Source organism: Triturus cristatus, chromosome 7, assembly GCF_964204655.1.
Source record: "Triturus cristatus chromosome 7, aTriCri1.1, whole genome shotgun sequence".
In the NCBI taxonomy this organism is placed as follows: domain Eukaryota; kingdom Metazoa; phylum Chordata; class Amphibia; order Caudata; family Salamandridae; genus Triturus; species Triturus cristatus.
Genome location: NC_140590.1, coordinates 1,565,083,936 through 1,565,096,972, shown reverse-complemented (window position 1 = coordinate 1,565,096,972; position 13,037 = coordinate 1,565,083,936).

Genomic DNA, 13,037 nt, shown 5'->3' with positions numbered 1-13,037 from the left:
TGTCGACGCCGTGAGGCGGTTCCAGTTCGATGTCGGCGGCCTCGGCACAATGTCAGTTCTTTGACGACGCCGGCAGGCGGATCCGGTCTCGATGTCAGCGGCCTCGGTTCGATCTCGACCTCCGATTCGATGGCGTCGGGCAGTCTTACTCGATGTCGACTTCGGGCGGCTCCGGTCCGATGGCGACCTCGGCTTCGATGACGTCGGCCGGCCTTGCCTCGATGTCGACTTCCGGCGGCTCCGGAGTGCGATCCTCACTCCCGACCTCCGGTGCTCCTCACAGGTTTCCGGCGACTCCGGAGTGCGACCTCCACTCCCGACCTCCGGCACGATTCTCACAGGTTCCGGCGACTCCGGAGTGCGATCCTCACTCCCGACCTCCATTACCCTTCACCTCGGTCTCCGACGACTCCGGAGGGCGGACTTCACTCCTCCGATGACGCCGCTCACTCGACCTCGGGTGACTTCCTCCTCGACCTCTGGTATTCCTCACGATCTCTGACGGCGCCCTCTCTCGACCTCTGGCGGCTCCGGGTACGACGTCTGCTTTTCCAGTCAGCGCCGCTTCTCCACCTCGGGCTCCAGGTCTTAGGCTACTCGACGTCGGACTTCAGGGAAACCAGCTTCCAGGTCAGGATTTTGCTGTTCTCTTGTCTCTAAGGCCTGTTCCTGCTGTCCAGGTCCTCAGGATGGTTTTTCTGACTTCTTCCCACACAGGGCTCTAGGCTGGGCTCCGTCAGTAGGGACTAGTATCAAGGGTGGGTTTATGGACCCCACTCCAGGCACAAGTTTCCACCCCTGCTGCTTCACTCCTTCCTCCTTCACGTTTTTGCTGCTCACTCCTCACCAGTCAGGTGCCAACTGCCAGCTCCAACTGCCAACTCTCTCTCTTAGCTTCCCAACATTCTAAACCGCCTCCAACTGTCACAGGGTTCTGGAATGTTCTGGAAGGTGCTGGTAGGTTCCAGTGGATGCTGGTGATGTCACAGGTGGCCACCATTTTGTGCTTCAGGCCCTCAGACAGAAGTTTCAGGGGTAGGTGAAATGGCTCCCTGAATCTGCAGCAACACTAAAAAGTCTGGTGGTTCCCAAAAAGGAAAAATTCAAACAGGGTTTGAGGCAAAAGTGGGACAAAATAAATAATGATGAGGAGGGACCACCCAAAGGGCTGACAGGTCTAACACGCGTCCCCCCCAGCTGAAAGTGGGGAGAGCTACCCAACCCCTTGGGAGTTCTCATCACTAAGGCGGAAATACCTCGAGAGACCGTCTGCATTGGCGTGGTCCACTCCAGGCCGATGTTCCACCTGAAAGTCCATTCCCTGTAGGGAAATAGACCACCTCAACAACTTGGGATTCTCCCCCTTCATTTGCATCAGCCAACGAAGGGGTCTGTGGTCGGTCTGAACTAGGAAGTGCGAGCCAAACAGGTATGGCCGCAACTTCTTCAGAGCCCATACCACTGCAAAGGCTTCACGCTCTATTGCACTCCACTTCTGTTCCCTGGGAAGTAGTCTCCGGGATAGGAAGACCACGGGTTGATCCAGACCCTCTTCGTTGAGTTGCGATAACACTGCCCCAATGCCATGTTCTGATGCATCTGTCTGGACAATGAACTCCTTGGAAAAGTCTGGGGCCCTTAAGACCGGGGCCTCGCACATGGCTTTCTTCAATCTCACAAAGGCCTGCTGACAGGCCTCCGTCCAGACTACCCGTCGAGGTTGTTTCTTGGACGTGAGCTCCGTGAGGGGGGCTACGATGGTACCGTATCCCTTCACGAAGCGACGGTAGTATCCCGTGAGGCCCAAAAATGCTCGGACCTCAGTCTGAGTCTTGGGGGGTTCCCAGGCCATGATGGCCTCGATCTTCGCCTGGAGGGGTTGCACCGCTCCCCTACCCACCAAGTGTCCAAGGTACACTACCGACCCCTGCCCGATCTGGCACTTGCTGGCCTTGATCGTCAATCCAGCTTGTCTCAGGGCCTGGAGAACAGCTTGCAGGTGACGCAAGTGATCCTCCCAGCTGTTACTGAAGACGGCTATGTCATCCAGATAAGCAGCAGAGAAACTCTCCATTCCGGTGAGGATCTGGTTTACCAGGCGCTGAAACGTGGCAGGTGCGTTCTTGAGCCCAAAGGGCATCACACAGAACTGGTAGTGGCCATTGGGCGTGGAGAAGGCTGACCTTTCCCTTGCTCCATCAGTCAAAGAGATCTGCCAGTACCCAGAAGTAAGGTCAAAGGTACTTAGATATTGGGCAGCTCCCAGCCGGTCAATCAATTCATCCGCCCTAGGGATCGGATGAGCATCAGTTTTGGACACTGAATTCAGTCCCCGATAGTCCACACAGAACCTCAGTTCTGGTTGGGCACCCGGTGGTGCAGCTTTTGGTACTAACACCACCGGACTGGACCAGGGGCTGCTAGAAGGTTCGATCACTCCTAGCTCCAGCATCTTAGTGACTTCACTATGAATGCTGGCCTTCACCTTGTCTGACATCCGGTAGATCTTGGACTTCACAGGTGGGCTGTCTCCTGTGTCCACGTCATGGACGCACAGGTGAGTCCTACCCGGGACAAGGGAGAACAACGAGGAGTACTGCCCCAGGACCTGGCGACAGTCCTCCTGCTGTTCAGGAGTTAGAGATGGGGAGAGAATCACTCCCTCCACCGACCCATCCTTCTCTTGAGACGCAAACAGATCAGGGAGAGGCTCGCTTTCCACGTCCTCTCCTCCGTCAGTCACCATCATCAAGATGACTTCGGGCCTCTCGTGGTGGGGTTTGAGGCGGTTGGCATGCAGCACCCGCAGGGGCTGACGAGGGGTCTTCAGGTCCACCAAGTAGGTAGCCTTACCCTTCTTCTCCAACACCTCAAAGGGTCCTGACCAGCGATCCTGGAGGGCACTAAGCTCTCCGGGTTCGATCACCCACACCTTCTGGCCAGGCTCCAACTCCACCGGGTGAGCATTGTGGTCATACCACGCCTTCATCACTGCTTGGCTGGCTTCCAAGTTGTCAGAAGCTTGCTTCCACAACTTAGCCATTTGGCTCCGGAAGGCCAGCATGTAGCTCACCACATCCTGGGGAAGCTTTCTGGGAGTTCTTTCCCATCCGTCTCTCACCAGGTTGAGAGGTCCACGTACAGGGTGCCCATACAGAAGCTCGAAGGGGCTGAAGCCCACTCCCTTCTGTGGCACTTCCCTGTAAGAAAAAAGTAAACAGGGTAGGAGGAAGTCCCATTTCCTCCGCAGGCTTTCAGGCAGACTTCTGATCATGCCCTTCAAGGTTTTGTTAAACCTCTCCACCAGACCATTGGTCTGGGGGTGGTAAGGAGTGGTGAACCGGTATGTCACTCCACACTCCTTCCACATCGCCCGCATATACGCTGACATGAAGTTGGTCCCCCTGTCGGACACAACTTCCTTGGGAAAACCCACTCGGGTAAAGATTCCCATCAGGGCCCTAGCCACAACAGGTGCTGTTATGGTCCTCAGAGGTATTGCCTCTGGGTACCGTGTGGCATGATCCACCAGAACCAGGATAAACCTGTGACCAGCTGTAGTCGGTGGATCTAACGGACCCACAATGTCGATGCCCACCCTTTCAAAGGGGGTGCTAACGACAGGAAGTGGTTCCAGGGGAGCTTTCAGCTTCACCCCTGTTTTCCCACTGGCTTGGCAAGACACACATGTCCGGCAGTAGGTATCGGACGACACTTTCATCTGAGGCCAATAAAAGTGTGGGACAAGACGGGCGAAGGTCTTGTCTTGCCCCAAGTGTCCTGCCAATGGTATCTCGTGAGCCAACTCCAGAAGGAAGGCTCGATAACGTTGAGGAACTACCAAGGCTCGTGACGATCCGTGTAGGGGTGCCTTGGGTTCACTGTAGAGGAGGCCATCCTCCCAGTAAACACTGTAGTTCCCTTCAACGTTCCCTGCTGCCTGGGCTTTGGCCTGTCGCCTCAGCCCCTCAAGGGTAGGGCACTCCCTCTGGCCCTGGCAGAATTCCTCCCTGGACGGGCCTCCCTCCACGTGCCACTCGGCCGGGATGGGTAGGTCCTCCAGGTTGGTAACGTCCCCCACCGCAGACTCCTGGTCCACCACCTCCGGTGGCCTATCCGTCCTACGGGGTGGGGACGCCGAGGCAGGCTCCTCCTGTCCTCGGTTCTTCCCTTGACTGGCAGCTGGCTGGGCCTTTGTTCCAGGCTCCAGCCGAAACGAACTCCCTCTTCGGGTAGTCGCGGACCTTGTGCTAACACAGGCCCAGTCAGGTGTACCCAGCATCTCGGTGTGAGTCCGGTATTCCACCTCCTTCCAAGCGTTGTGCTCCATGTCATTCCCCAGCAGACAATCGACTGGCACGGCAGGGCTTACGGCAACTCGAAGTGAACCTGCAACCCCCCCCCATTCAAAGGGAACCTCGGCCACTGGATAGTGGCTGTTCTGCTTGGGTTTTTGGATCGGGTGGAACCCGCTCTACAGAGCCCTTTTGACCCAAAACAGAACGTTACCCCCTCCCTAGGGTCTTTTTACACCTAAATAACCACATATATACGTACCACCTAAGGACAGGGAATTCCTATTATATATATATATCAAGACCTCACAGCCTTGCAATCTCAGCAACCACAGTCTCGCGGCCTTAGGCAGACCCAGAATCTCCTACCCATCCGGAAGCAACACACAAAGTCTCGCGGCCTTAGTCAGACCCAGAATCTCCTACCCATTCGGCAGCGACACACAAAGTCTCGCGGCCTTAGTCAGACCCAGAATCTCCTACCCATTCGGCAGCGACACACAAAGTCTCGCGGCCTTAGTCAGACCCAGAATCTCCTACCCATTCGGCAGCGACACACAAAGTCTCGCGGCCTTAGTCAGACCCAGAATCTCCTACCCATTCGGCAGCGACACACAAAGTCTCGCGGCCTTAGTCAGACCCAGAATCTCCTACCCATTCGGCAGCGACACACAAAGTCTCGCGGCCTTAGTCAGACCCAGAATCTCCTACCCATTAGGCAGCGACACACACGATCTCGCGGCCTCAGTCAGACCCAGAATCTCCTACCCATCCGGTAGCAACACACAAAGTCTCGCGGCCTTAGTCAGACCCAGAATCTCCTACCCATTCGGCAGCGACACACAAAGTCTCGCGGTCTTAGTCAGACCCAGAATCTCCTACCCATCCGGCAGCGACACACACGATCTCGCGGCCTCAGTTAGACCCAGAATCTCCTACCTACACGGCAGCCTTAGCACGAGCTCATCCTATTATTACTGCGGTAATCGGGGTTATCATATATCAGATCACACAAAGACTATTAGTTGAGCACAATCTGTTCTCTAGTTCGAGGGGCTTGTTTTCTCCCTCATCCAGTTACCACTTACCTGACCAGGATCAACCTCTGTTCAATTTAAGGCAACGCTGACTAAAGAATAGGCTATCCTCCTATACAAAAGTACACAACACATGCTAACGTACAACAAGCTAAATACTTTATTTAAATGCCACATGCACATTCGCAGAATACATTATATATAGACAACCTGCAAGGAAAGTGAAAGGTTAAGTTGTATACTCTAAAGAAAAAGGGGTCGACGTCACCTTTATGGTACGTAGCCCGTGCTCAATGGTCATCTAGGTTCCCTTCTCGTCTATGCCTCGGCTTAGCCTGGAAGTCACCCCTCTGCAGTTGTGGGTCTGCTCCCTTCTCCCTCTCCGAGTCACTGGAACCTCGTCCTTATCGGCTACTCTCTCCTCTTTGGATTCAAGTTCATCATCAGTCTTCCCTGGAATAAGTAATAGCTTTTCTGCTAACGGCCAGATGCCGCCTATGGTCTAGAAGCAAGTGCCCTTATCTCACTCAGACTTTCACTAATATAGAAGTGCATTCCCTCATGGAAATTTCCAGCTCGAAACCTGCCGCCCACCAAATTCCTGTACCTCCCCGTACCAAGGACACTTTCCCAGCCGGCCGGCCTGATGTAGTGTCTTCGGCACGAAGAAAAATACAATCCTTCGATAAGGGCCGGCCTGGACCGGTTCTCTCCGAGCGAATAACACCTCATAACTAAAACATCCCCCTCCCTCTGGAAAGGTCCCGGGCTGCCGGAGCAGAAAGAAAGATGGAGTCTCTCCCGTTTGAGGCCTACCAGGCCTGAATTCAACACAGCTCCATGAAACAACCTCACTATAGGGCAAATTATCCTCAAGGCTAACGAATCTATTCCCTAGGCTATGTATATAGGCCCTGAGCTAAGGGTAGGAGCACGGGAAGATGTCACAAGTGTCTAATAGATAGGCCCTACTCACTACTCCAATCCTTAGACTCGGATGGAAAGAGACTGAAGTCATATGGATTGCTCTGCAACACCGGAAGGCCGGGAAAATCGAGCAGTACATTCCACCCTTGACTTCAGTCTATTATATATATATACTAAGTGGAACTAACATCTGTGGAAGAATAATATGAAACAAAACTAACTGATCTATGTCTAGTACCAGATGTGCAGAATTGAAGCAGTGAAGGGATACACTGAATAAAACAACAGATAGAAATTAAAACAACAAGAGCAATCAAAATGCCACCTAATGTGTGGCGTAGCATATTCATGTCTGGCAACCAGTTAAAGAGCCAGTCAAACCAGCTCTGATCAATGTGTTTCCTAACTTCATTAGTTAGGTCATGCAATTTATCTATGTGTGCACGAATGGATTGTGTATGATCAGATAAGTTAAAACAGCAAAGGCCTTCAAAGTCCGAGCATCCATGTCCATGTTTAAGCAGAAGATAATCAATGGCTGCTCTATTTTGCAAGATGGCTCTACGTTCACCCTGGGTGTCTAATAGTAAGTCAGATAAGACTGTGGAAGTATGATTAATAGATTTGACCATCCAGCAAGCCATTTTCCCAATGGATTTAGCATTATAAACCGCCAAAGCAGGAACACCAATAATTGAAACAGCTAGACTAAGGTATTCAGACTTGGAATATAAATGCAAAGATGAGTCACAATCCTCCTGTAACGTAGTTGTATCTCGGAGCACACGAGAGTTGTCATTTGGATGTGATGAGAACATAAGTAAACTGAGTCTAGTAATGGCACACGGGCCTCCGGAAATGTTCGCAGGGACATAGGGCCAGGAAGTATTACCACATGAGAAAAGCCATCCGGCAGGTAGCAATATTGCACGATAGTGACTGGGAGTAACTACCAAACTATTGCAAGTCATATTATTCTGGACTGAAACACATGTGGTCGGTGTCCTCTGGAAACACAGAGTTCGTTCATGAGATGTGAGAACAGTGGCGCCTCTTAACTTGAGACGTAGACATTCAGAAATTGCATTAGGATTACATGTGAGGAAAAAACATAGATCACCTTGTGTAATGTTATACGTAGTTATTTGGGATTGGATGGGAAGTTGCTCATTCGGCAGTTCGGTACATAAAGGACAATATGCATGGGTAGCAAAATCACCCAGAATAATATTCGGACGAGCCTTTGAAACATTAAAGATGCTTATTAACGTCTCCAGCGAGGCGGGGACAGCAACTAGGCACGTCGCTAAGATATCGTGCACAGATCTCATCGGTGTCAAACAGAAGTGAGGGGCATCAGTTACTCTTTTCGCCAGCAGTGTCCAAAAGTTCGATGACGAGTCCCACGCATTGAAGGAACGCAACACTCTGGTTCCCAATTCATCCCGGGTTAATGGGATCCCTTCTCTCTCTCCGAAGTAGACCGAACGGTGTCCAGTACCGACACATCCTGCAGCAACAATCCAAAGAATGATCTGAAAAAGAACCAAACACAGGCATTAATCATTCTCGTAAATAACATTTATCAGCTGGGACAGCTTCCCAGCTATCTTTCCCTGGCCTCATAACCAAAATGGTGTTATCCTGACCGGTGGCAATAACCTCTGCTTGTTCAGGGGGATTCTTAGGCGATTGCACCCAAATCTTGGCTCCAGGGTTATCCGTAGAGCCAAAGCCTTTCTGGCCTCGTACAGTTAGCAAAGTTGGGGCAGTGCCTTTCATTATTTCACCACTGAAAACAGGCATAATGAGTAATTGAGCCACTCGGTCGGTGCGGTATATCAGCAAGTCATTCTCACTGCTATTTAGCAGAAGTACCTTAATCTCTCCCTGATAGTCGCTGTCAATTACCCCTCCAAGTACCTGGATGCCTTTTACAGCCAGCCCCGATCTAGGGGCTATCAATCCAAAATTCCCCGGTGGTATATGAATACCAACACCGGTAGCAATGATGACCCGATTTTTGCTTTTTAGAACGGTGTCATCCATGGCATGCAAATCTAAGCCTGCCGACCCTGGGGTCGCTCTGCATGGAGCCAGAGCTCCGGAAGTAATTTCCCAGTACATCACAGTTTCATTAATTACATTAGGCATAGTCTCAACCTTTGGGGGGAACAAACGCATAAGTGGAGATTCAGCATTTAAAAAAGGACGATTATTCAGGATTAATAGTGCTTGGGGTAAAAAGTCTCGCCAATTTTTATACTTGTCATCTGTTAATTTACGTAGCTGATCCTTTAACAGGCCATTCAATCTCTCCACCAGGCCCGAGGCCTGCGGGTAGTAAGGTATATGAAAGATCCATTCGATATTATTTTCTACACAGAATTCCTGTACCAATCTTCCACGAAAATGGGATGCATTATCAGATTGAATTTGGAATGGCACACCATAATACATCATAATCAATTCTAATGTTTTAATGGTATTCAATTGGGTGGCTTGCTTACATGGAAAAGCTACTAGCAAACCACTATATGTATCGACAATTGTGCAAACATATTGGCAGTTTCTGCTCATGGGAAGGGGTCCGATGTAATCAATCTGCCAGATTTGAGCGGGCAATTTCCCGCGATGTAAATGACCTCTAACAATTTGGGGTACTTTACGCTGTCTGATATGCTGACAGACGGGACAATGTAAAATAACATTTTTGATTAGGTCTAGGGGAATATAAATTCCTCTATCAGCAGCCCACCTGCTAGTGGCCTTCTCTCCAAAGTGTCCTGCCTTCTGGTGTGCCCATTTCGCCAATCCCGCAATATCAGGATCTTGTCTGTCCACCACTGCCTCGGCAATTTTAGATTGCTCATCTGCAATGTTATGAAAAAATTTGTCAAGGGAATCTATTGGGGTGTGAGCATCCACATGGAAGATGGTAACAGTACTCTGTGGAAGCATTTCCCAAATCTCTTGCCATAACTCTTTTCCCCATAACTCTTTGGAGTGTAACCTCCAATTATGGGAATGCCAGGTCGGTAACCAAACGGCCAGGCCATTGGCAGTGGACCAGGAGTCGGTGAAAATATGGCATACACCAGGTAACTCCTGTTTCAAAACTTGATAAACGGCATAGAGTTCTGCGAACTGACTACTCTTCCCTTCACCAGTTGTGCTCAACAGTTTCTGTGTGATCGGATTATAAGACACCGCCTTCCAGTGCCGTGTAGTTCCAATAAATTTTGCTGACCCATCTGTGAACCACACATGGTTCCTGTCCTCGACGGACAAATCATCAAAAGGTTTACCCCACTTGACAGGAGACTCCTGTTCTAAAGGTACAGAACACTCACTCTCAGTCTCAGTCGATGGTGCTTGCGCCACTTGCTCATGTAAAGACGCAACTCCTTTCGGACCCACACGTGCCCTGTCTTGTATGTACCATTTCCATTTAATCACACTCACCTCCTGAGCATGCCCAATTCGATGAGTTTTTGGTGAACTCAAAACCCACTGCATAATAGGAATTTCAGGACGCAAGAATATGTCATGTCCCAATGTTAATTGCTCGGTATCCACCAAAGCCCAATAACAAGCAAGTAACTGTTTCTCAAAGGGTGTATAACGCTCACCAGCATCAGGTAGCTTTTTGGTCCAAAACCCTAATGGTACTTTGCACCTGCCTTGTTTCTGCCACAGACTCCAGTTTGCATAAGGGCCTTGCACAGACACATTCAAATCCACATCACCATCACGTACAGGCCAAAGATCCATAGCATGTTGAATTGCCTCTTTCGCCAGATTAAATGCATCTTGCTGTTGCTTACCCCATTCAAATGCATTCTTTTTACGTGTAACTCGGTACAAAGGGGCCAATATTTGACTCAAATGAGGAATATGCTGGCGCCAAAAACCGAACAAACCAATGAATCTTTGGGCTTCCTTCCTATTCCTCGGAACCGAAAAATCAAGAATTTTCTGTTTAACTTGAGGGATCACCTCGCGGTGTCCCTCATGCCAATTAATACCTAAAAATTTTACAGCTTGAGACGGACCTTGTAATTTGTCCGGGTTGATCTCCCAACCTTTCCCACGCAGACACTCAATGACTCTATCTAATTGTGTCTGAACATCCTCTTGTGTTTCGCCTTGGATCAAAACATCATCAATATAATGACATATCTGGATTTTGGGATGAACTGGTACCTCAGTCAAGTGTTCTGCCACCAGCCGGTGACAGATCGTAGGGCTATGCACATAGCCCTGAGGAAGACTTCTGAACGTCATCTGACGCCCGTTCCACGTAAAACTGAACTGTTCCTGACACTCAGGGGCAAGTGGAATAGAAAAGAAAGCATTAGCAATATCGATGGACGCATACCATGTACCTGGATGTGTTTGGATTCTTTCAATCAGGGTGATAACATCCGGTACTGCAGCAGTCAAAGAGGGCGTGTGTTTGTTCAATTCTCTATAATCAACAGTCATGCGCCAAGAATTATCACTTTTACGCACCGGCCAAACAGGATTATTCCAAGCAGAAGTAACTGGAGTTATAACGCCTGCATCAACCAACTCCTGAATGGTGGTACTAATCTCTTCATGACCACCCGGAATACGATACTGCTTCTGACAAACCACTTTGGTCGCCTGGGGAACTTGTATGGGGGGCATCCTTAAACGACCAACCCGTATAGGTTTGGACGAAATATAATGCGTCGTTCCAAATTGGTAACACCCATCATCAAGATGCAATGTCATTCCCTTCAAAATATCAATTCCAATTATGAATTCTAGAAGTGGCACCACTAATACAGAATATTCCTTTCTAGGGATTCTACCTATTCTCATTTCAAGCAAAGTTTGAACTGCAGGGGTTTCCTTTCCTCCTAATCCGGTAATAGTGAAAGGCTGCCCTGTAAATTTCTTTGATTTTCCATGAATAAGAGTGGCCTCCGCTCCTGTATCAACTAATGCTCGGGCCCTTTGGATATTACGATGTCTCCAAAAAATATCAATATCTACATAGGGTCTATTATCTCTGTGAGCCCATCTGTGTACCGGAGCTTGACCTATTTCCTAGTCATTCTTACTGCATTCTGTGTACCAGGACAAATCAGGATAAAGACTCTCACGTTTCTTAGGTATCGGTACCTCCTGTTCATATCCATCTCTATTACGAAATGGATTCCTGTCCTCTACATTGCACTGCGAGTTTCGATCAGCCAAACTGTATCGATCCTCCCTCCTTCTCAATTCAGGGGATTGATCCCTATCATCTCTACGTCTGCTGTAAGCATGATCATTTCTCCCCCTTTCCTTTTCCCCCTCTCTCTCCCTGTCCCGCTCTCGACGAGGGGACAGATCACGTACAGGACGCCGATCATCACGACGATCAAAGCGCCCACGGCGATCATCATCACCGCTACCATCAGAACAACCACGATCACACTCAGTCGTCCGAACACGCCGGGCACCCTCCTTCCGGTCCAAGCCCCGTTTGCGAAACATTTCCCACAAACGAGCAGTAGTCTCACCATCAATATCCTCCCGACGCACACCATCAGCCAAAAGACCAGTAAAGATATCACGTCTAGTAAATTTATATTCACCAGGAGTACGAGTGTCAGACCGGGACTGACGTTCAGGTTTAGACCACTCACCCAACTCACCGAGTTGGCGTACCGATTCCAACACTATAGATAGTACATTACCAGTCTGGTTAATCAACAAAGTCATCATGACCTGCTTGTAGGCAACAGGAGAAGAGCGAATGATACGATTTCGCACAGAAGAAGTCAACATCCCATCAAGCAACCTGTCAGCAGTGCCCAGAAAAATAGCCGTTTTCATCACTTCTTCCTTAAGACGTTGCGCAGCATCACGCAAGGTATACCATGGCTTGTCATTGACAGGCCAGTCAGATTCAGTAGGATACTTCAAATTACAACCCTCAGTCGCCAATTGGAGCAAAGAAATTTGACCACCACCATTATAGTTACGAAAATGATCTTGCACAGTAGAATCCAAACTCAAAGAACAAAATTTCAAACAATCGCCAGTATCCAACATAATACCAGCAGCGCCTAGTTCATAAAGGCGCACCATCCATGTGAGCAAAGCCTCCCCAGTCCGCTGCCGAAAGCGCAGCAAAATGTCACTAATTTCTTGTTGGGTAAAATCTTCTAAACAGTCTAAAGAAATACCCTGCGGAGCATTGGGAGACTGCTGCAACTTCCGACGAAAAACCGGATGCGCAGAGACCACGGGACGAGCATCACAAGGAGCTCGAGCAGTACTAGTAGAGGGACAATCAGTGTAAGAAGCATCGATGCCGCCCGAAGAGCGAGCGTAATCACGGGGTGCACCATCAGAGGTGCGAGAAGCAGACTTACATTCATGACGGGAACGAGAAGACTCATGCATAGCACACTCCTCACCCGAGGAACAAGACGAAGTCGAGTCCCAGATATTACCATCCCATTCATCAGGATTCCAATCCAGTCCAGCTTTCGCCACGACCAAACGCACTTTACGCGACGAAACACGACCACGCCTGTTCTTGTACTTATAACGAGCAATCCGCACAGCCGCCCTTTCGGCAACCGTTTGGTAAGTGTCAAGTTTGTCGGAAAGCAACTTATTTTGACACCGCAATAAAGTGTTAGAATTCTGAATCTCAACAAGGTGTGATTCCGCATCCTTAAAAGAGACCTGCAATTTCAGCAACCTCTCATGCAGAATCCGATACGCAGACAGAATAACCCAACCTCTGCGC